The sequence below is a fragment of the Dermacentor andersoni genome, chromosome 4, assembly GCF_023375885.2.
Source record: "Dermacentor andersoni chromosome 4, qqDerAnde1_hic_scaffold, whole genome shotgun sequence".
In the NCBI taxonomy this organism is placed as follows: Eukaryota; Metazoa; Arthropoda; class Arachnida; order Ixodida; family Ixodidae; genus Dermacentor; species Dermacentor andersoni.
In genome coordinates, this window is record NC_092817.1 from 69,452,138 (window position 1) to 69,477,467 (window position 25,330).

At 46.1% G+C, this 25,330-nt stretch overlaps 1 protein-coding gene across 4 annotated transcripts in view; it reads right to left on the minus strand.

Moving 5' to 3' along the window:
* The window catches only part of sff (sugar-free frosting), a 149,059-nt gene that overhangs the window by 93,100 nt on the left and 30,629 nt on the right, over window positions 1-25,330 (minus strand). The gene's annotated exons all lie outside the window — the stretch shown is intronic.

The following is a 25,330-nucleotide window of genomic DNA, read 5'->3' on the forward strand; positions in this document are numbered from 1 at the left end:
GCTGCGCACCCACATAAATGTAGGCTCACAGACAGAAATTGGTTGGTGTGCTTTATTCTTCTAATAGGCTTCAGTAGAGAAAGCCTACTCTAGCAATTCATACAGTCAGTCTCATAATCAAGGAACGTTTACGAAATATTCTGAGGTTAGATGCTTTGCAAACAGGAGACGACGAATATGTGTAAATTAATATTTCTCTCCTTGCTGTTGTAACTTCTTTTAGCGACTCCACAAGGCAGGAAGGCGTTTTGCTGAACTTTATTCATATCAGGTTAGCGCACTAGCGAAAGTAATTCGAAGCGCTATGTATTAGGAAAATAAATAAACAAAAGATAGGCAGCCATGTTTCCCACGAATGTTCGCTCCGATATAATACACATACGAATCAATCGGGAGTATAAACACAAGCAGTCTAATCAACAACGTTCCAAATAGAAACTGCGCTTACACCATCACCACCTAGAGCAACGGCAGGGGGAGCAATGATAAGAAAAGAGCAGATAAGCGAGAAAATCGATGGGAATAAAAAGGCAGTGGCAACGGCCCTGAACTCCGTCTAATTATACCTGCCATTCTACACCGGTCTCAGGGTGCCTTCTCGGAGATAGGCTGCCCATCGACACTCTCGGCAAATGCCCACACGTACACAAACACACACACACAGGCACATCTCGCCGTTTCTGTCACCTCGGCAGCTAAAGGTTCGCGATTGCCTTCATCTTTTCCTCTTCAGGGGGAAAAATGGATCGGACGGCAAGAGAAGGAAGAGGCCAGCTGTTGTCCCGCTTGCGACGTCTGTCAAAACGCCGCGTCCTCGGGCGCGCGTGCTGTTGGCTCTTCTTCTTCCCTCTGCTCCGCTTCCCCACCGTCGGCTCCCGGTCGCTTTGAGTCCGAGAGGATCCCGAGCTCTACAGGAGATTCCCGCGACCCGAACACGGTAGTGTTATTTGGTCGCTCCTCTTGTTTCTTTCTTTTTTCTTTTCTTTTTTGTTACTGCGTCTCTGCCTGGCGTTTTTACTCCTCAGGGTCGGTAACTGGCGGTGAAAGACGAGAAAACAAAGAAACGTCACCCAGCTGCAAAACGAGAGAGAGAGAGAGAGAGAGAGAGAGAGAGAGAGAAAAGAAAGAAGCAGCCGTCAGTGATAAAAGGAGCATGCCCTGCTATCAGGCGACGTGTCGCAACGCCTCACGAACCCTCAGCCCTCCGCGTCGGTGCGCTCCTGCCTCGTCGGGTCACGTAGCTTGTACTCCGTTATGTGGACAGGCTGGGGCATATGGCATGTAGCGAGGTTAGAATGGCCCTTCAGGGTTTTGGTCATTTTTTTGGTCTCTTTTGTTCTTTTTATCATGGCCCCGGTGCGGGGCGTCGATGAAACACACATATAGCGAGGTATGCTTGGCATGGCTCCCTCCCTATAGCGCGCAATATATGTAATAAAGACGCGTGTACTAGCACCTATCCTCTTCGTTGCTGTTCTTGTGATCGCCTTCCCTTAAACGCCATCTTTGTTTTCTTCCTGTTTAGTATATTTGGTTGCCTCTTTTGAAGAAAACTACGAATTTATTTCCCGGTCAGCTGGCTTGCGAAACGCACCGTTTAGCGAAGCAGCGAACCCTGTCTGAGAAGCCCGCTGCTCCTTCTTTCAATCCTGTCAAATAGTGGCCCTGAAAATTTATCACCGTTCGAAGAATACCGTGAAGTAGGCTGTAGTTCGTCGTTAAATACGTCATTTTGTTCTTCAAACCACGTGACAGATCCTCAAGCCGTGAACATTCCGCATGTGCAACGAGCGACGTGGTAAATGATATGTGCTAACCGAAATCGCTTCTCCATTTCTCATTCAATGCGCTGCGAGTGCCAAAATACAAGTAATAATATTGATTACATGATGCATTCACGTCACAGTTACATATCCAGCCCGCACAAGCAACACTGCTTGTATGCGAGGCTGGGCAGTCGGCAGGTAGTACTAATACGTGTACACAACAGATTAATAAAACCGTAAAAAAATATATAAAAGGAAATAAAATAATATTGGAACACAAGAAAAGGTTGGTCACTGTGATATTGAAAAGGCATGTACATACTGTGTCTATGAGGTAGATTAAACAGACATATTTATAGCAAAAATAACTTCCCATGCAGGTTAGCACAAACAGGTTTCGATAAGTAACAAAACGCGACAAAGATACATAGCATATAGCTGTGTTCTTAAAGTGCTCTGTCATCTGTATGCATGCTTAGAATATCCTTAAGGATAGGTTTATCAAATCTGGGCATTACATATCACCCATGACCTTAAGAACGATTTTATTTGCCTAAATGATCCTGTGATCTCATTATCCTTCAAATTATTAAAATAATCCTGCACGTAGAAAGCACGACTCCCCTTGCTATAGTTTTTGTACACACGAAACACAACGTGTATTTCTATCTAACGTAAGCAGCGAGATTTCACGTTCAATTATTGAAATTAGTTGGAAAACAATGTTTGCACTTGGTGTCAAACAGAACTTGTTGCTCGACAAACATGTCCGACCGGTACATGCTCAACAAGACATCCTCCCCATGACCAAGCGTGCCATAGGAGAGGCTATAGGCAATTGTTTTAGGATGCTGTTAATTACCTTAAGTCTACTACAAAAGGCAAAACCGTAAATTGTTATTCCGTACGCTATGATCGATTTACCAAGGGATTCGTAAACCATTTTACGAACAGTTGCTTCACACAAATATTTGAGGGCATACAAATGAGCACATACTACACATATTGCGAGCTCTTCAACGTGGACATTCCCTGACAGCGTGTTGTTGAAGTGTAAAGGTAGGTATCTTGTGTTTCTTCCAAGAGTTACCGGAGGACGTGAGTGTGCATCACAGTCACTGGTGTCGAGATAAACAGGGGAAACATTCGCAACTACTTTGCATGGGCTGTGAAAACACATCATTTTAGTCTTCCATTTATTGATAAACATCTTGTTCTCAACGAATCAATCAACTAGTTTAGACACATCATGCTGCAGTACTCTAGCGGCTTCGTTCAAGAGTTCCTACTAATTTCTACCTTCTAAGCATATTCTACCATTGCTAACTAATTAGATAAAATATTTACTAAGGCAATGTCCAGTGATTACCTATAGGCACGCACTCACTTCCAAGCGACAGTTGCCCCGGACGACAGCGTACGATCTCGCAAAGCGATTGTTTGAAATCAGGCGTCATCAATTGTGACTACAATAACAAGCGCTATTTTCGCAAGTAGCCAGACTGTCCTAAGGAGTGTGCCTTACGTTCACGATTTCCTGTGTTTTCTAATGCACGCGCCTTCCGACGTCGCCAAAAAAGTATACTAACGTTCTGCCTCCGCAGTCCTTTTCTTATTGTCAAAAAAAAAATTACACAGGCGACTAACGCACAAGTTCTACATTTAGAAGATTACAGGTGTGTTTCGCTCTGTTGCACACGTTCCCCAGCGGTGAGCGATTTACATCGGCCCCAACGAATGGAATAATTTTCTGCAGTAACGACCGATTATCAAGGTAAGTAAGCGAGATAGCGAGCGATGGTCGGCCAGTCATCGTCAAAAGGCGATAACTACTATGCCAACGACATCGGTTACAGAAAATCCAGAATTCTGTGCCGGAAAATCATTCATCAGCAGTGTACAATTGTTCGAGTTTTCATTGATTTCATTTTTTTCGCTTTTATTTTCATAGCAGACTTGGCAAGCCAAACTGCCACGGCTCCTGACATTTCTTTCCTCTTTATTTACGTCATCGTAAGAAACGCGACCTCTCATCAGATGGGTTTTTCTCTCCTTCAATTTTCTCGCTGTTCCCCTTAAAAAGCTTTTACGCGCCTGTTTATGCGCCTTGTCTGCCTTTTATTGATCCCCCACCCCGACTTGCTCTGTCTACCGGATGATTCTCAGCGCGAAGCAAACCGGCAGGACGGAAGAATTACAACGCAGCGCGTAATATTGCGACGTCGATATACCCAGGAGCAACGCGCACGCGCGCGCTTAAGATGCGCCCAACATTTGCATGCAGCTCGCGAGATGACCGCTCTATGGCCTCATAAAGCGCGCACCCACCAACAACCAGCGGGGGGTGGTGCTCCTCCGTCAAGAAGCAGAGCTCATTTCAAGGAGGCCGACCTCTCTCCATATCAGTGGTCCCCTATCCCGCAGTGGCGTCCTGCTTGTATCATTCCTTTTTTTTCTTCATTTTGTTTTTTGCATCACGGTCCCTCCGCTTCCTGTTTGGTGGGAGACGCGGCCGCGGCTCGAGCGAATAACAAATCACGCCGTAAACCATGCGCTGCGAATAAAGGTCTCCTCTAACGCCGCGCGCAAAATACTGAGGCGAGTCGAGTACAGTGCAGCTTACGCTTTCGTTGCATAAGAAGCGCCTACTTCTGTTTTATGAGATAGAAAAAAAGGACATACGTCATATTGCGCTTATATTTTTTAGTATATTTGTAGTCGTTACTGATTTCCTCATTTATTTTCTTTCGGTGCTGTTGGGAAACAAATACGCTTAACGAGAGTGTAGCCATCAGCTAAATATTTTCGCAGTCATTACCTAACGATTCTTTGGTTTGTTTGCTGTTTTATTTAATGATTTCCCTTAGATTTGGTGAAAACGGCAGCGCGATGCATGGAGCACCAAAGGATACGCCAGCATACCCGTAAACTGTCCAGTTCAAATCAGTTCTCTCAATTAATTTCATGCAGTTAAAAAACTGTTTAACAAGCAAAGTTCAGCATTCTAATTTTGCGACCTTGTCACCTGCTGTGTTAGCTTGGACCCCTTGGTAAAAAAGATAAAAAAAGATAAAAAGAGGGAAAGAACAATAAATAAGACGACAAAGTCATAGCATGACGTCACCGATTTCGAGCTCGCAGGTGACGAGTTATGAAGATCCAACTCAAGTGCCCCGTATATGCATTTCGGCTAATCTATGAAATTATTCTCATTCATATACGTTTTATGATACCCGTGGCGGAAGTAAATTAGCATTCTACTGTACCGTTTTTCGTAATTTCATAGGGTAAATAAATGTAGAAGTTCGGAGCATTAATGGCTGTTCAACGTTTAATTATCTGGTAAGTTTACAGTGCTATGTAGACACGCTTGCATGATTATTACGTACGCCCTACTTATTTTCTTTTGCATTCGTGCTCAGTGATAATTTTGTATCGTTCCCAACTTAACCGCACAGTCATTTCCTTTCTTCCCTTTCTTTCTTTCTTTCTTTCTTTCTTTCTTTCTTTCTTTCTTTCTGTCCCGATAGCAAGTTGCGCAACCTTTGGCCTGCTTCGCTCAATTCCGAAGATTTCGAAGAAAGTTTGCTCCCAATCTCTCTTGTCAGTCAATTCGGGCAACGACGAAGGGCGCGTGATTGTAGATGGAATGCCACCGAGTGCATTTACTCTGTCTCACTAGAACCAATGCAGCAGTTCGAAAGCTAGACCCCCCCCTTTAGCCTACATATGGTTTAATTTTCAGAGCTGTGAACGTTTGAGAGGGTTTCGTGTGTTTCTTGGCTCGGTAACTGTGACAGCCAACGAGCAAGCACGCCAGCCAATCTTGAACGGCGTGTACGCGCGAATGGGTGCGAAAGTTCAGCCACCAGTTGGTAAAAAAACACGCTAGAGTTTGCAGTTACACTGCTACGTGTTGACTGCAGCAAGGAAACACTGCTGAAAAACCTGCATGATATTAGTGAAGAGTATAAGCTTGTATAACCTTCAAAAAGACAAGGACGCCAGAAACGCCGCGGCGTATTTAAATCAACAACGCTGTTAACAAAATGTACAGTATTAGCAAGAAGTGCAGCCGCCAAGGAGGCAGCGGTGCCAGCATGAGTGCCGCCTATCTGCTAGAAGCGGAGCTGAGGGCGACGTGCCCGCTCCAGCCACCCATCCTGCTCTCGTGCTCGTAAACAGCCGAAAGGCGATCGACCCGCCGTACTCTGAGAGACGAACGGTCGCGTATGCGAGCTTCTTTTTATGACTACTTCCGCTCCTCGTTTACAAGGCGCGTTCCTCGTGCCGCCAGAGAGCTCCGTCCCTAGGATTGCCGGTCTCTGCGCTGCCTACGATATCGTGTTACCGAGATGGCAATGCCACATCGTCGATATTTATCCTTCTTCAGTGCTGCTATGGGAGGATTTCTTTTTGTTATGACAGACCTGGCATAGCTTCAAAGCAGTGACTACGAGTGCATGCGCAGAATATGCTGAGCCGTGATCTTACAAAGTTTCTTGTTCTGTCTTGATTTGTTTTTCTTGTTTTTTTTCCTTGCACAGTTCAGATAGAGTTTCAAAGAAATTCGCATTTGTGTCTTTTCTTCGGTTTTTGTAAATCTCAGCACCGTTATTATCACGTTTATTAGTTGCACCACGCGCTACATGTTGTATTTTGTGCTCCAGCAGACGTCGACTCAGCAGACGGTTTTAACGAATTTTGTAAGAGCATTTCTTAGCAGGCTAAATCTCGGACATATGAGTTTGTTTGATTGACCTTCCTCTCACCGCCTGCAACAGCACTACTAAAGATTGCTTGATGCTTCCGAAAGCTCCAACTGTGTCTCTATATTTTTTTATTGCCCACTATGAACTGCTAAGAAATATCAAGGCCGTAATTATGTTAAGGAAACTAATTGAGTGCACCGTTGTTAGCTTATAGTGCGGGTAGAATTCGCACGTGTATTTGTGTAGACGTGACTATGTTAATGTCACAATGATATTACATTCGTGTGACTTCACTTAACTGGTATGCGCGATAAGAAACACTACTAAAGTAACGGTAAAAGTAGCGGCAAAATCATTCGCTGCCTCATTACAGTGCAGAGTCGTTCTTCTGCGAAAATATCAAAGTTAAACTAAAGGTCTTTCGTGTATGTAAGCACATTCACAAAGCGAGATACTATGCTCCCCTTCTGCATTATCAAGCTGCCTTGAGTTCATAACGAGCAAAAATAAGAAAAACGGTCTTTTCATCCCCGAATATTTAGAAACAGACTTACGCACAGTGTCAATATTCCGTTCGACGTTGACCGCAAACTGGGGATGACTCACTAACCTGACACTAAAGTATCTTCCCAACGGTACGACTCTAACTTCAAAAGCTCGCACGTATTTGCGGAAAGCTAAGGATTAAGTCAATAGAAAGAAAACAAGAAGATACAGTATAGCAGCAGGGAAAGGGGGATACGAAGTAATGGAAAGCTGTCCAGGCTCGTGAACGAGAATCCTGAGATGAGCAACCTCGTCTAGCACTTCCCCCGAGTACACGTAGGTGTAACGTGATGGGCAGGTCGACAGATAGAGAGAGAGGCGCCATGCAGGGAAGCAAGCCCACGCGAAACTCTACGAGAGCCGCAACCACAGCAGGCCTTCTCTGCCTTGGGGCGTGCCAGCTTAATCCCAGCGCAGGCGGTGGTGCCGACGGCCGGGACAGTCAACACGGTGACAGGGAACACGCGGTCGGGGACCGCCGACGGCTCTAATGAATTTTATCAAGGCCCAAAACGAGTCAGAGGCAACGGGCGGGAACTCGCAGGGAAGCGCTAGGCTCGCAAATAGAGAAGAAATCCCTTCGCGCGCGTGTTCTCTCTCTCTCTCTCTCCACGTCTCCCTTCCCAACGCGCGTGCACCGGTGGGTGGGCAGTTACAGTCGCGCAAACGATACGAGTTTAGCCCGGAGCTGACACACAAAGAGCCCGATAAGCATCGCCCGTAACGAACCCCACTTCCGGTCGTCCGCTTCCGGTAGATGGCAGACCGCGCGGTAGCCGACGATCGAAGAGCCGGCCAACCAAACGGCCGGTCGGCCACCTAGCTACTCGACCACCTACCTCTCCGCGCGCTCCGGTCTCACACGCGAGAGTCGGTGGTTCTGGAACCTAGCGCCCCATGCCGCTACATGCTCACCCCACCCTACACCAGCCGGCAGCATAGGCGACCGAGCGAAGAGCATGGACGCGATGCGTGCCTCGCTGCAATAAGACGGTACGCAGTATACGGGAGAGCTTGCCGTGCCAAAGTCTCCCAACAATAGCCTAGCGTTACACCGCGTGCGCGCGGGGGGCCGACGCTGGAATGTGCGTCTGACGCGCTGGTCGCACTGGAAATTTCTCCAATCAGCAGTTCCGCCCGCTCGTTTCCCCCTCGTTCCGCCACCTTTCCCCATTCCCTCTGTCTACCACGGCGAAGCGGGAAAAAACGGCCTCCTAATGGCTCCCTGTTGCCATTTCGATCAGCGAAAGGCGATTTCCTTAACGCTCCACTCTCTTCCGTAGCCTCCCATTACTTTGTTGATGTTGTCGTCGCTGTTGTCGCCGCCTTTGGTATTTTACGGATTCTGGCCTCCTAGTTTTATTTCTGCAGCATACGATCCCTCGGGAACTGATACTATTGCTGCCTAGCTACAGTTGCTTATCCCTCATTTCGGCAAAAGAGGATTGGCGCGCTAAGGTAGTAATGGAAGGTGATTGCTGCCGACGGCGGTTAACTCTGCCTTTCACCGCTCCAAAAAGATGACGGTTGAAGTTATAACTTCTCTAAAATGTGTGACATTTTCTACATCACACATCAAGCCTGATACCAAGATTAAATTTTCATTAGTCACATACGATGTTAACATTTTCCCGTCCTAGCTCAAGGAAAAGAAGGTTGTTCCAGATCACGAGGTGCAGCATCGAGCTATTTAGTGTCTCCTACTATGTCGCTGCCTTTTGTTATCGCGCTATTTCCGTATTATGTATCATAAATCGATGAAAGCTACATTTTGGTCCAAATCGTATACACTTAACGGTTTTCAACCTTACAGATCTGTTGACGCCTACTAGCCCGAAATGTATAATAACCATAATTTTTCGTGTAGCAGTAAGAGCAAAACAAAAAGCAGTAAATCGATGTAGTCAAAATCGTCCCTGGCCTTTTAAGGTAGAAAGAGATTGTGAATAAGCAGAGCGAACACGGGCTAAAATTTTCTTTCATTCATTTCCTAGCCGACATTACGATGATGACAGGACCTCAAGTAGTTTTCTGGATTCGGGCCTCCTTAACTGCTTTCCAAAAAAGAAGTAAAAGTTGTCATGTTGGAGTTCTCGTTTATTGTCGAATTAATAGAGCCATTTTCTTTATTATTTACCGTTTAATCAGGCTTAACAAGAGGCTGCCAAAACTTATAACATCAATGGGAGCTCAAGCGGAGATTTCAAGGCATCCCAATCTCTCTTTAGTATCACTGTGGTTTCTTGCATATCAAGCGTGTTCTTACGATAACATATACTTATCTGCAATTATATAACTGTAATTTGTCAATCTACTCGAACTCGATATTTATCATTAGATATCAATTAGCTCTGACGCACTAATCAAAGTGACATTGACCATAGTTATACAAAATGTGCTGCTCATACCGAACGGAATAAGCTTAGAAGAAAACACTGACCGCTTAATAATAAATTTGATAAATGTAGTTGGAGCAGAAATTAGTTTTTCCTCATTGTCTTTTCCCTTCCATCGCCAAATCCTTTGATTCTCAATTTGAAAGCGCGCGAGGAGCTCTTGCTTATTAATCCGGTGAAGCGGAAAGACAAAAGGCGTCCTGATGGTGGTGGATTCTTGGGAAAAGGCCCGGCTTCTTATTCAAACAAAAGCTTGGGAATTCACCCCTGGGTGACGGAAGTACCGTCAGAGACAAAGCCAGCTGCAGGTGGGTAAAGGTGCGCAATCATCACTGTCTGCGTTGCTATTGTTCTCACAGTGGTTGTTTACACTAGCTGTGCAAACGCGCGCCACTTGCCTTCTTCTCGATATTTTTGTTGCTAGATTCCAGCTATCGTGAACGAGCACTATGTCAAGCCGCTCCAAAGCGAAAACGTAGTTATTAACAGGGCGAGGCCTTCGACCTTTCAATCTTTTTTTTTTTTTTTTTGCCTTGACTACTGAGCAGATGTTTGATTGCCTCTCTGAGACTGCCTGCATGCCTTTAAGCTTTCATGCAAATTAGTTATATTAAACCACGTGAATACACGCTCAAGAATGTTCCAGTATGGCAAGGGGTGTGCTATTGTATTCGCTTTAACGCAGCACCAACTAGTAGCGGTTGGTTTTCTTCGTCAAGCTGAGACATAGCATATCGCCGTCGAGTCGCCATTGCCCGAAACGATCAATAAATAATAAAAGAGACAGACAACGATGAAAACCGACAAAATGTAATTCTTTATTTTGATATATTTTTCTCGTATATATATAGACGGCGTTCACTTCCCATTGACGCTTTCTCCTTTGAGCTACTCGCCCCAGACATCATTATAGCGCGCTCGAGAACGACCTCTGTATGCCACTGCTCTATTTCCGGTCCTATTGCCGACCGAATTGGGTCGTGCTTTCTTTTATATTTTAATTTTTTTTTCTTTAGCGGACACGTTTTAACAGCACTACCGACGTCAGTGGTCACGCCAACGCGAAGGACCTGTACGGTGACGAGCGAGCGAGCGCGGGCAGGCCAAGGACCGCGCGAGGAAGCGAGAGCGCGCACATTTGGATGGAAAAAGGCGGGCGTGTGTCTATAGAGTACGCGCCTCCCGCCGGTGGCACTTCATTCAAACAAAAGCCGGCGCGTAGTGAAGGCTGATAGAGAGACGCGGCATTGAACGAGCCAGCGAGCGACGGGAGCAATAGAGAAGGAAGTTAAACGCGCCAGCTGAGCTCGGTAGAATCGAAGTCACCACGCCAAAGTTCGCCGGTCTGTGTAGTATAAGAGACAGGGGGGCAGCGAGCGGCGAGGCGAAGTGCTGCGCTGTGGCCGCGTGCACGCCCGCGTTGCGACTGGGTGGCTGTCGATCGATATTTCGGCGTGGCTATTCTGCCGGGCAAAGGAGGAGAAGCCCCGGCGCTTGTGCGGGAGAGAGGAGACGCTGCCCTTCTTGCACGTTCTCTATCTTTCTCTCTCTGTCACTCTTCTTCAAGTTTTTTCTCTCTCTTCCGTCTTTTTCCATCCTCCCTGCTTTATGCAAGTGTTTCGTTTTTACGTCCTTACTTCATTCGTACGCACCCCCTTTCCATTTTATCAAAGCGACAGCCTCGTGCTCGTCGCAGCCCCTCGAGGGCTGTTGCTCTTTTCGGGAGGCAAGAAGATAGCTTTATGGTTTACACGCCATATGCTTTTCCGCGCACCCCGGGCCGCCGCTCGCGCTGCCTGAAATTTTCTGCTCGTCCTTTTTTTCGATCTTGCGTGTTTCCCGCTTCTCTTCCTTTTTTTTTCCTCCCGAAGGAAAGAGAATTTCAGAGTCGGGTGAGAAGAGAGAAAACCGTTTTGCTTGCACAGACGGAGAAGGAAAAGCGGTGTTTTTGGCATATAGAGCTTTGAACAACGCTCGCGCGCTCCCTGGCCACGGCCGCTGCGTTGTTCGTTCAACTTCTCAGGGTTCTAGGTCGAAGACGTATGGCGCCGGGTTAGCGGTGTTTACTCGGCGCCTACACACGGGACTTCCCACGAGAACACGCTTTTCTATTCAGTTTTCTTTGAAGCCGCGCACTCCCCACTGTTTGCCTTCGAGATACGCGCGCGAGTGCGACGGGAAAAGCGAGAGAATGGGAAAATTCGAGGGCGTTGCCAGAAACTTGATGGAGAGAAGGAAGCCCGTTGTCGGTGGTTGGGGCTGTTTGCGCCGGTCGGTCATGTTGAAAGGAACGGCGGTTAACACGCCGCCCTTTTCAGCGACAGTTTACCAGGCGCCGCGTATCGTGAGGCTTCGGTGCATTTTTAACCGAGCCTGCAATTCTTGAGCCTGAGTCATTCAATCCTCCGTGAACATGCCCAAAGCTATTTGGTTGATTCGGCGCACTCTTTGCTGCTCAACTGTGGGAGAATCGGACATGTCATTATCCAGAGCATGGCGGAAAACATTATTGTATGTAATGTGTCAAGCTTGTCTCCGTGGTCAAGTTATATCTAACTATAGTTTGAAAAATGGGCCTGCCACTTCATAAAGCTTTCATTTTTGTTGCAGTGAAATTTTAAATTGTTTTCTGAATATTGAGGTATGCAATGCGGCTGGTTAAACGCACTTGGGCATTGCCGTCAGAAAAGACCGGCTGGAGCGACATTAATTCACGTTAAAAAGCTGTGGTGCACATCTGTGACTAATTTACTGTGTAACCTCATACTTCTGTTACTTTATAACCTCCTCATTGTGACCGAAAGCGTACTAAAGGCAGCATTTCCTCAGACGTTTTCATAAATGCCGCCAAAAGAAAGAAGTGTGCGGATTGCACTTGCTCCGGGAATCGGTTTAATCATTGTCTCTCCATCTCTCTCTCTCTCTCGATCTCGTGCCTGCAAAGCTTTAATTGGTGTTTGCAAAGAACGATAATCTTGTTTACCAACCGTTACCAATGGGGCAAATACACACGGACTCATATTCTTCTGTGGAGGTTGAACCTAGCTTTTCTACAGCACAACAATCAATAAGACGAAGACCAGGTCGCGATGCCGGATCGCTTTATGTTGACAGGAAACAGTGAGCTTGGAACTTACTTTAACGACTTATAGGGTGGCCAACCGGATGTTCCCCCGGCTCACACTCTTGCCTTTCTTCGTTTTTTTCTCCCTCTTATTAAATTGCTTGCATAGGATCAAGAAATAGCTCGTGGTGTAAAAGTAAAGCAAAAGTAAGTTGCTCTGCTGAACTTAGGAAAGGTGCTATCTACTGCCCTTTGGACACTTTAAATCTCAGGCTTCCCCCTTCCTATGCAGAGCAGAATGTCAGTCGTACTAAACCCGCTTGCAAAAAAAAAAAAAAAAGAATCATGTCTTCCCATAAGGACAAGCTATTTAATCTAGGCGCCTTGGTTGCCTTTTTTAAATATGTTAAATAACCGTTTCCCTCTCTGTGTGCCTCAATAAAGAGCTCTCTCTCTCTCTCTCTCTTTCGCACGGGAGAACGTGTACGAGAATTTCCAAGTTAATTGCCGCAGCATGTAGCTGAAGAGGTCACGTACAGGCGATAGCCGCGCTCGTTTTCATTTGTGATTTCTCACGAGTTCTACCTTGAAATGTATCGCAACTCGGCGACGAGACACTGCAATCACTACTGGCGTTCATCATGCCGAATAAAGGTATATCTTGATGGTGAAAAGGGCTCTAGCACTGTTCTCAGAATTGCGAGAAAGCCAAGTGTCATCTGTATGATCATTATGAAGAGTAAACCTAATGCCCCACAAGGGCATTATCTTGAAGGAACGATACAGTTATACTCCTCATCACGAGCTAACTAAAACAGTATGTTAGTAAAGATTTTCCACATACATCTTCGAGATGATGCTCTGTGTGGCATGCTTATTAACTAGGAAACCTCAGATTTCAAGCTCTACGCTACTGCGACATGAGTCAAGCTAATGCAGGACTAAGAGAACCCCTCGCTAACGTTACACCATTAAACTCGGTCGCACGGGCTTTGGTTGTTTACATACCAATGGCGCGTACGCAGTGTGGCATGATGTTCTACTTTCATACACAACCAGATATATGTGCTGTTAAGCCATAAAATCTGTGTCTCGCAGTAACCGACACAGGCAGGAGGAGACGCATAGGATCATCAGCATGTTCTTAATCATTATGCAAATTTTTATTATCGGATTGCTACGCCAGGACATACACATCTCCTACGGGCGGAAGCCAAACAGCTGTATCAATAGAGGCTATGTAAGGTATGCCATGATACCTAGGAGCACGCGGCGCCACTTCATGGATGCATCGAGAGCAAATTGAGTGCAGCATATCAATGAAATTATGCACATGATGGCCTGCATGCTTCTGGAGACATTGTTAGAATTATCTGGTTTGTTCTGAAGTTTGCATTTACCCCTATTCATATATCTTAAGTGTACGTTCCCCGTGAAGGATGTTCAGGGGAGACGTGACAGTTCATTTCAACCACCTGGACATGTGAATCATGCGCTAAAATTTCAGCACGAAAGTTTTTTTCTTTCTTCTAGCCTCATACGAACGCGAACGTCGTGGGTGAGAATTGAACCACCGATCTCTTAGCTCATGATAAAAGACGTAACTTCTAAGTCAGTGTGGTGGTTATTGCTTCGACGTTCGAACTTCTCATATTTTTTTTGCTCCAATTTGTGTTCGTAGTAAATTTTACTACAACTTAACAATACTCTATAAGGACTGCGCAACGAGCGATTGTACATCTGGACTAGAATATTATTTCTTCGCGTTTGCTCTCTGATTCATATACAGTCGTAGTCCTTCCTCTCAAGGTTACACCTGTCATTTTAATGGATTCGGGCAGGTCTCGTATCCTGTAGAGCAGTTGACTGGTTCTCTGCAAGAGCGACAGAATGGGCACCTATGGAAAAGGGAACGCACTCGAGAGAGGTGTATGATTAGGTGGTGTGATGAAATTAGAAAATTTGCAGGCACGAGATGGAGAGAGAGAGAGAAAGTTTAACAGTATCTTTAGAGGTTAGCCAAGCGACAGACCTGACACCTTAGTCCATGCGACACGGCAAAGGATAAGAGAAAGGGAATGGGGTAAACACAAAAACAAATCACACACGTGGACACGCCAACTAATCGTCTAACGCACGGCACAACACGGAGACGGCTGAAGCAAGACAGAGGTAATCGCAAATCCCTACGCGAGGCGTTTATCCTGAAACGGAACATAAATAATTAGCCTGATAGTCACTATGATGACGCTGATGTCGAAATTTCATTTTATTGCGGTAGCAATTCTATGGACACCCTAAGCATTTTCGCCGTTGGTCACGCCGTGGCGCTCCGCATATATTTAGGCATATATATGATATATCCTTATTCTTGTCGTATGTGCGGGATATATTGCTACACTTTTCAATCACTAAAGTTGCTTCATACCAGGTCTTACGCCCTTGACTAAATTATTCCTCAGAATTTCGAGAATGGCAGCCCACACACAAATTTAATGAAAAATAGCATTCACAGTACCATGTCTTTAACCTTAAATTTTCTCCGGCTAATAAATAACAAAAATTTCAAAACCATGTCAGTGCTCAAACATGGAAGTGATGTAACTTTATTGGCGCGGTTCTTTGCGGAGAGCATAGTGGCGCCCATGCGGTGTCACTACAGGCCCCCACCGGGCGTGTTAGAGCTTTCAAGGGGACTCAGAAATTTTGGCGCACTCGCCTATGTCGCGTCCGTGTTAGTCGGACCCGCGCGTAGTTAGAACACCGTCCGAGAAGTTCAAGCGCCACACTAAATCTTGCTATCGGGGTCAGCGCTCCGGCGGTCGGGCGAAGCTGTAATTTTTTGTTGTTGTGTTGTTGTTGTTGTTGTTGAACGTAGGGTAGTAAATGCAAATAATTTACCAAACAAAATACCACAGGTCAATCATGCCACTCATTTTACATTATAAAACGACTCCTTGCATTTCTTAGTGCACATTTGACTTGGCGTTATTCCCCGAACTGTGACATATCGCGGCCTTGAAGTGCCGTGTTTACGTGAAGCCCGGCACAGGGTCTAATTGCACGAAAGCACTAGTTTATTTATTTATTTTTTTTGCAATGGTAATACTTTCCTGTTTCCTATCACAGGCATAATTCAATACAGGTAAATTGATAAGTTCTGAAATTTCACCCTGTAAAACAATGGTGAATTCCATATCTCTGTTATGTTTTTAGCCAATACAAAAAGCTGTGCATTAGGCGTGGTAAGTAAAAGCCTCGTGCTTTCTTTTCTGTCTGCGTCATGCGAAATCAGGGGCTGAACTCAAAGCTTTTTGTTCGCAAGCGCTTTTGACCATTGGCCGGCCACTCTAGCCGATAGTGTGCCTTCGAGCATGATCGGCAGGCATCTGCAATTTCCGAACAATTCTAGCGTACGTAAGTTTGTCTCACAAAGGGCAGTACCAGTATTCGCAAAGCACTTTGTGCAATATATTGCAAAAACAGGCGCCGGATAATTATAGTAGATGAACATATATTTAGCAAATACCCTCACACAATCACAAGCGCTCTTTATGTACGAAAAGCTTAGTGAAGAGGACTCCAGGTTACTTGTTGTATGCTGTACATTATTTCTTTGCTTTCCAGGTAATGTTTCCGATTCGCCCTGTACTGTTCACGAGCAAGCGAGCATTCGTCGGATGATAATGACAAGGCGAAAGCCATAAGTGGCCCCTTGCAATGATCCATACCCGAAAAAAGTGGCGTCTAGTCCAGTGATGTAAAAAATATAATCAGGAAAGGCTCACATCCACGTAAGCAAGCAAAGATGTAATGGCTGAATATGAATGAAGAAAAGAAAGAAAGGAAGAACGAAGGAAGCAAAGAAAGAACGAAAGTAAGAACAAACGAACGAACGAAAGAAAGAAAGAAAGAAAGAAAGAAAGAAAGAACCTTTAGGTAGTGCATTAGGTGCTCGCTTGTGTCGTTGAGCAGGTCGATGTACAGCGCTATACGTTTGCTTCACACTGTGGCTCGTTTTGTCTTGAAAGAAGTCTAAACCCTCCGATGGTATAATTTAATGCGATGTCATGTGTGCACCAGGCTTTCCCCTTCACGTGTTACAGGAGTGTAACATACTGCCGAATTTTATTTTGTCTCAGATGTAATCGACTTTCAGAAATTTGTTCCCAATTATATATAGAGAGATAAAAAGTTTAATGATATGCTGGAGATGTTAGCCTGGCATGCTCTTTAGACACACAAATAAGATTACTGCTCGCACTTTCTGTGGTCTTTTGCACAGAAGGGAGCCTCAAAGCGCGGTGTGGCTGTGACATAAAACGTCTCCACTATTATTAAGCTACCGATATTTTCAGCTGTACTGATTCATTTTTTCGCCCTTTCCTATCATCACAAACCAGGATCACGTGGATCAGTGTCGTACTCGTGAGTGTGAACTAGAAAATCGGCCGCAGTGGACAATATTTAGATAGCGCTTTTATTTAGATGAGAGCGCACTGTAGAAACTCCCACGTACTTAAATTTAGGAGCGGGTTAATAAACTCCACGTAGTCTAAATTAATTTGCAGCGCACCGCAACAGCAAATATATTAGAAGACAGAGCATCCTGTCACTTAAAGTCACAGCAATTATTAAATCGTCATGCTTGTTCGTTCTTTCGTTTTCTTTTTTCATTTTCTATCGGCCTGCGAGTGTACTGTGTTTACCGTTTACAGGAAACCTGCCAACGGTGGTTTCTTATCCAGCGAGACGACGACATCCATTGTGACGCCACAGGGACATTGAGTAACCACGTGATCGCGACGCACTCGTTGAAACACCACATTTATTTTATGATACACTAGGGGCGGAGCAATTTCCAGTCTTGAATGCCAGGCTAAACCTGCCTGTTGCTACAACTCACCACCACTACCACCACCACCACATCGGCACGTATTGACAAAACTTCTCTACTGTAAGTGCCGATTGGTCATTGCCGACTTTGATCGTCTTGCTATCACTCTAATAATCTGCGGTAGCATGTCGCCAAGCATTTGGTCAGGCTGACATCTCCAGCTTTCATTAAAATCTTCAAAATCTTTTTAGAACATAAAAAGATTTTGCAGCATCAGGAACATTTAGAAAAATTCTCACAGTATTTAAAATCTTTTAAGTTACCATGAACTGCGGATTCGTGAATGCCAGCTACTAAGGAAAATATCTTACGTTAGAGAATCTTAACGAATACGAATCCTGAAACAAAGGCGAAGAACGAACAAGGGTGTTTCAGGGTCCTCTTGAAAGTTTTCTCAGATGCCCCTAACCTTCGTCCAGTGTAAGGAAGCAAATTAACCGCCGTGTTTGCTTAGGGCCTTTGGTGTAGCGTTTTTAAGCACGATGTCGCGGGATCAAATCCCGGCCCTGGCGACCGCATTTCAATGGGGCGAAATGCAGAAGCACCCGTGTACTTAGGTTTACTTGCGCGTTAAATAACCCCAGGTGGTGAATAACAATCCAGAGTTTCCCCCTATGGCGTGCTTCATAGTCATATCGTGGTTTTGGCACGTAAAACCCAATAATTCAAAGCAACAAATTAGAAGATTCTATTCTGGTTAACTTCCCTGCGTTTCCCATTTCATTCTCTCTCTATTTTCCGAGGTGCCATTCGTTTCGGAATCTCTAGTGTTTACACTTCTTTTTTTTTTTTTCTGGGCACTGCATTCTTGTTGCCTTGGCAAGACATACGCGATATACGTGATGTCTTTCCATTGCGTATCTTTGTCATCGTTGATCTTGCCGATCTGCTGGCGAGCGTGGTCTGCTTAGCTCGTAGAAAGAGAAGAAATAAATGAATAAATAAAAGAAAAAGAAGAAGAAGAAAGAAAGAAAGACATTCCAATAGAGGCTTTTGTTTTCGTTGATGCAACACAGGCGCCTCGGAGATCATGGCGCTTTCTTCCAGTGAACACAACGTCTCGGCTTCGATTGACAGCAGCAGCTTTAAGCAGAAGAAGGAGGTTAAAGAAAAGAAAAGAAAATATGACAAAAACATTGCATATCGAACTTCGGCACCTGCTTCGAACCCCACGCTCTAAATATTGTTCGATACACCTTTCATGTGGCGCTTCTTCTAGCACAGTTATAGCTCTGGAACGTGCAACCCCGTCAATCAATCACACCCACCGATAAAAGGCACTTTGACGTTACTGAGCAAGCGAGAAAAAACGAAGGGTTGGGAACTTGAGACAGCTTTCGAGCAAGACTGCTTTATGACTGATTTAGGCACATCGTCACTGTACACAGCAGAAAACGAAAGAAAAAAACTATTCATTGGAAGAATTCTACCTATCCTTCACTGTGAAACACTTAGGCCTTTCTCACTCCCCTCGAACCCAAATTTTTGGCAAGGAAGAACGGGAGAAAGGGTAGGGTGCTCAGTGCAGTGCCCTGCCTCCTAAAGGCCGACGCCGGAAGCCAGCTTTTCGTGGCCAGCCGCATCTCATGGAGAATGGAACAACAGGAACAACGGGAGAACCCTCCGTAGGGGTGCCGGGGATTTACCGGGCCCCGGGTCGCGTAGAGCAGGGGGTGCCACACCCCGGCGCAGTCAGGGTGCGATCGGCTAAGCGGAATGGACGAGCCCATCAGGGCTACTTTGGCTGCGGCGGCGGTGGCGGCGGACGGGCAGAGACGGCGCGGCGGGTCCGCGCAACGTGTTAGGAAAACAGGATCTCCCGACACGAGCAAACGCTGGGAGCCACGAAGGCGGCAGTGTACGGGGAGGGCGTTGTACGTTTCCCTGGAGACGGTTTCGAATCAAGCCAAAAACAACAGCGAAGTACGAGTGAGGCAAGGAAGGCGGGAAGCAAGGGATCGCGGAAGGCCGCTTTTCATTCTCAAAACGGCTTGCCGCTCCGCAGTCCCTATACATCCCTGTTCACTTTTGGCTGTTCGAGCTTTCCACTTCGCAGCTTCTTTGAAAAGGCGCAGGTTTTGCGAGCGTCGTATCTGTATTTTTCTTCTTGCTGTTGTTGACGGCGGCGGAGGCGTTTCTGCTGAATGCTGGTATGAGCTCCAACGTGACTGAGCGCCTCTCGCGAGCGTAAAAAGTAAGAACCTGGAACAGAACGCGCATTTCCCGCTTCCTTTTTTTTATCTCTTCCTATTCTGTATATCCGATCGGATACCCCGGCATCCGCACTAGACAGGATTAGGAAAGCTGGTTCGCCTGCTAGATATCAAGAGCGAAGAGTTGAAAGCCGGAGGAAGCAAGCGGGAAGCGTAAAAAGCGCGTTGGAAAAGCGAGGAACCACTGGGCATAGATAGATGGAGCTCGCTGGAATACGGCGTATACCTCGGCGAGTTCTCTCCCTTGGCAGGTAAGAAAAAACATGGCTAGGGTTTCACAATATGTTTGGTGCTGAAAACGTTGTATTGTCTTTCGGTAAGTTTCAACCTGTTTCTTTTCAAACCATGCTGCAACTGGACGCATTACGTCACCTACGTTGGCACCGGTGAAGATCTGAGCAGGAAAAGGAAACGATTCAGCAAAAGATAGGATGAAGAAGATTACAAGACACGGTATTAAGCCCGAGGCCTCAGCGTCTTCTCTCTCTCTCTGTGCCTCCTCGCCACCTTTGTCTTAATGCATTTTCCTTCCCCTTCGCCCCCACTTCCTGCATTCCCGAGTTATATAGGGGCGCCTCCCGATCGATTAAGAGAACGGCGTTTGCGACGGTGCCCCGTCTTCCAGCGGTTGATTGACCTCGGGATTGCATACGAAGGGATGGTTGGAATTAAATAGGATCTCAGCGGGCCCTGCGCGCCTCGATTTGGTGCAGTCATGGCGGCGGTGGCGGCGGCGTTTGTCGGTTACACGATTCCTGTGCTTCGACAGCGGAGTGTCGTGTCGAATAGGTTCTTATGTCGCACAAACTGACGAGCCAGGCATAAAAATGAAAGGCAATAGCGACTGCATGCCTGCGCGGAAACTTTGCTGACTACACGAAGAAAAACAGGAATTATTTAAGTCAACTCAATAAATGCGTTTTAGATCAACACTAAATTAAAAAGTAGCGTAGTTATTAAGTAAACTTTAACTCGAATATTTTTTTACTACGCACAGTGAGAAAATACACTCCTTGCTGAATCACTGTCCAATGAACGCCGCCATTTACGGTGTTATAAATGATGTTCAAGGCGTAAAGAAGATATGCAAGCTTTCCCGTTGCTGTTTCTTAACGGCGCAAAATTCTTGGGACGCAAAGCAGAAATTAAATTGGAGCAAATCAGGCGCATTTCTTTAATTTTCTTTTTATCCAGGTAGCAACGCATAGCCGTCCTGGAGTGTCCTGAAAGGAACGTCAGTCAGAACATTTAGCCGATAGCTGCGCTTACTTCGAGGCTATGGGAGCAGATAAGATGAAACGTTAACCAAACTTTCTGCTTAATTTGCCACTAGGCTGGCGCCAGGCAACTAGCTCAGTTAATTCACGTGCCCTAGGTTGTGAAGTGAAGAAGAACGGCAGCATTACGTACTCGAGTTACACGCCTAACGTTCCTTTGAACCAACGCGCACAGCGCCGTCTTCGTGGCGACTTGAGTTTCGCTGGCTTGCCTACTTTACTTCTTATATTTCGTTTCTACCCCTTCGCAGGCATAAAAAAGTAATGACGAGAGCCCTGAGGCGCAGGTATGTCAGCAATATAAAACTAAAAGTAAAAGAAGGAAAGCTACCTACGCTGTCGGGATACCAGCCACTTTTGTCAGGAGTGCATGGAACAACAAAATCCGTAGAAGCAACCATAACAGAAACAACAACCGCAGCCATCACGGACATATAACGACCGCCACCGCACCCCGACGAGACACGCTGCGCGGCAACGACGATCACAATGGAGGGAGTTCGCCTCTTTTACACGCCCAAGACGTGTGCGCGCACGCCCACCGGCGCAAGTTGCTAGGCACGCTTTATACACAAAAGCTGTGATAGAGGCGTGGAGGATCGGGAGCAGGCAAGCAGCCTGGGCGCGGCTGCCGCCTTTTCTCGCACGAGATCGAAGGCCCCGGTTTTCCTTCCGCGAACCGACGCGTCGCACGAGCCAACGTGGTATATGCCCCGCCACGCCGCATGGCCACACTAAAGCTGTGCAGTAGCGCGAAAGCCGCGGAGCTTGGATCAACCAATCAGCGGGATGAGCGAACGCGGCCGCCACGTCTTCCTGCGCTGCGTGCGTGTAAAGGCATCGATCATGCCGCCCGCTGTAGGGAACTACGAGCAGACGCCGAAGCAGCGGCTATACGCACGCGACTTGACATTGAAGAGATATGGCGCACGCGCCTCTGGACTCGGGGGCGGTTACGCGCACGAAGCAGCAACGTTGTTGAAACTCGACATTATACGTTCTCCAAAGCATCGTTAAACCACAGCCTTCGCGGCGCTGCTCAACTCTGTTGAGACGGTGAATCGAAAACCGCGCCAAGCGTTTTGCTTGGCTTGGACGGCGAGGAGATGAGAAGAGGAAACCCCCGACGCGTTCGTTCCCCCCCGCCCAGTGCTTCGATCAGTCTCGCGGAGTCCGCCAAGTGCGGCGCGACTGCCTCAGCTGGATTGAACAGGAGGAGCGGTTCATTTTGCTCGCGTGCCCCTATACTTGCTGCTGTTCCCGCAGCCGCTGATAAATTAGAGATTGTTCCCATCGCCCTCATCGACAGGGAGGCGAACGAAGCCGGCAAGAACGCACAAGCAAGTGAAGAGCGCGAGAAGAAGGTGTAGCTATACACTGCGCCCGAGGCCGTTGCTTCGTGGCGGTGAAGAAAGTGCGCCAGGGAACTGAGTCGATCGAGGGAGAGCGAACACTTCCTCCCTTCCGGACAGCACTACAACCTCCTTCACTTCGCTCCAATCTGCAGCCATTCCTCCCCTGACAGGCTGTGCTTTCACAACCGTTCCTTTGTTTCTTCTTCTCCAACGTACACGACGAATCGGACGGGAAAGCAGAGCGAGCAATTCGTCACTTCGCGAGCGCGCTCGATACTGAAAAAGGCAGTTGCAGTGTGCTATAACTGCAGTGCAATGCGGTGCCGTACTGGGTAGCGTTGAACCGAGTATACTTTCATTGGACATACGGTCCCAAAGAATATTCATCACTGGGCTACAGCGTTCTATAACGGCGGTAGCGTAGTCCACACGATTGCAATCGAGTACATATACTAAAGCAAAAATGACAGCGTCCTAAAAACGTCCACTTCTAGAAGTGTCTAATGTATGCGTCCGTAATGTTTTGTTTGGCATTTCCTGGTTGTCGGAAGTCCCTAATTTATCATCGTCATGTGCAGAAGCCGATTCTGTTTCAGCTTACGCTGTAGTTGCCTGTATTTGGCGCTGAGGTTTGTACTAGTACTCGTAGGGCCGACTTCAGAAAGCCTTTGGTTCGCAAGTGCTATTTCATTTATGTTGAGGATTGGGCGAGCCCGTATTGCCTTCTAAAACTGGTACAGCGCAACATAAAAAGGAAGAAACAAGTCGAGCCGGCCAGAGAACGAACAGAGCCCACTGTGCTTTCATCTGGCTGGCTCGGCTCGTTTCTTGCTTTTTATGTTGCGCTGTACCAGCTTTACAAATGATATTTCCCATCAGCCGGCCAGCTTGAATTTCATGTCCGTCATCACATTTAGTTGGAATCAGCTCTTACGAATAGTTCTAGTGTACGAGCTTTCTTTCTTTATATTATTTTATTTCTTTGTGAATGTGTATCCAGATTTCGATTTCAGGGTAGATTCTCCACACTTCGCATGCGCGGCCATTTAGGCCACCTGTATATTCGGTATCGCGAGCGCTTGAGCCCCATGTCAACGTAATCAGAAAATTTATTGGTAAAAGAAAGTTTGAGTTTACAGTGACCAGGGGTAAGTATTACGTGACCACATTGTTTAAGCACGTTTCAGCAATAGGCAACTATATGAGAAGTGCGAGGCTTCGCTCACTATGTTTAACGTCAGAATTGATACATGGGGAACGAACGCAATTCCTTTTGCTTCGCACACTGTTGTTATGAAGCGCTCGCTAGAATAAATTTTCTGGAAAACCAGGGCGGCCACGAAGACGCGGGCACACAAAAAAATGGCAGGACGGCGCCGATGGACTATAGCAACAAAGTCCAACCAAATCTTTGTTTCAGAATTTGCTGAAATTTAACAGCTTTGTTCTTGGCCTGTTAATGTCCATTTCTTCGTCCCTCCGCTGGTTTGCTACCATGGATTGTCAGCCCACCCAGATCTGCGCTGTTTCTAGAAAACGGTGTTTTTGTTTACACGAGGCAGTTGGCATACAGTATATGCGGCTATCACAACCCTTAGTTTCAAGCGTCCAATATCTGTCACCCTTTCCATTAGCTAACGATTGCTTAGGATACAACGGCAAGGGAACAAAAACACATAAGATAATATGACGCTAGGAGACGAAGAACAGGATGTTATCACACCAACCAGCCAACCCGTGTTGGGTAAGTGCCACTAAATGGGAACGAGAAGGCGAAGAAGTTCAGACAATTGACCATTTGTTCTTATTTTGCTGCCGATTTACACATGCAAGGAAAAGCATTTTAGAAGCAACATTGAAAAAATTGGAGTGAATTTTGCAATTCCTGAAATTCTTTCTGTCGGAGCCTCCTCTCTCCAGCAATGTCGCAAGAATGCTTCCTCAGCTGTTGAAGAAATTATACTTGTTTCAAAAAAAGTTTAGTTACATTGATATTTCTTTATTATTTTCTATTCTTTTAATTCTTTTCCACTTATCTCTGTAGTTTTCTTGGAATTACTAATCGCCTTCTAATTCCATCCGCATCTTGGTCAATCCCCCATAGTGGGTATGAGCGAGTGACAGAGGACTTACAAGCAAACTAGTCTACAATAGGCAGTCAGCTTAGCCAAGGCTTCTATCAGCGGCCCTGTGCTTACCCTTCTTGCAACGACGGCTTTAATCACGTCTGTCATGTTTAAAAGATATATCCTTTTAACATCAGAATCAAATCTTGCATCATCCTCGGAACTACACCACGTGCAGTTTCCTTGGGGCCGGAAATTTCGCAAATGCAGACAAACGGAAGTGACATTAACGAGACTGCGTTGTCGAGTACCACTTCTAAATTCGTACATGCGCCGATCTGGTCTGGCAATTTGCCCTTTGTGCCATTTTTGCAACGCATTAGAAACGCTTGAACACTATTTACTGGAATGCCGTCGTTTTTCCTCCCTGAGAAAAGAGACTTAGGAAATTACAGTGCGACAGCTCGGCCTGCCATTGAACACTCCGGTGCTGCTGACTTTCGGAGCGTCTGTGCGTAGGCACTCACACAGGAATGTATGCATTTCCGTAGAAAAATTCATTATTGAATAAAACTGATTTCATTGTTGACCGTATCATTCATTTCATTCCTCCTTTATTACCTCTTTTATACTAGATACACTTTTTTTAATGACTGTCTAGTGAATCGTTTTGAGTTTTCTTCGCTTTAATTTATTCATCAAAAATTAATATTTTATAATTTATTACCTTAACACATACGTAAATTTGTCCGACTCTGGGCTAATCGCCATGAGTGGGTATGCGCCAAATACATCAAGGTCATCATCATCATCATTATCACAACAACAATAGCTCGTAATGCGCCATTAAGTGCCAGAAAAACAACAACGGTAATGCAGTAACTGTCCTAAGCGTATTGTCAGCGCCGGAAAGCGTGCCGATTCGCAAGCACGAGGAGAATAGCGGTAGCCAATGGACGCGTTGAATAGATATCAAAAGCAAAGGGGAGCGTCTTGTGAGCGGACTTTATAATCGGTTTCAGGACACGGCGTGGGACA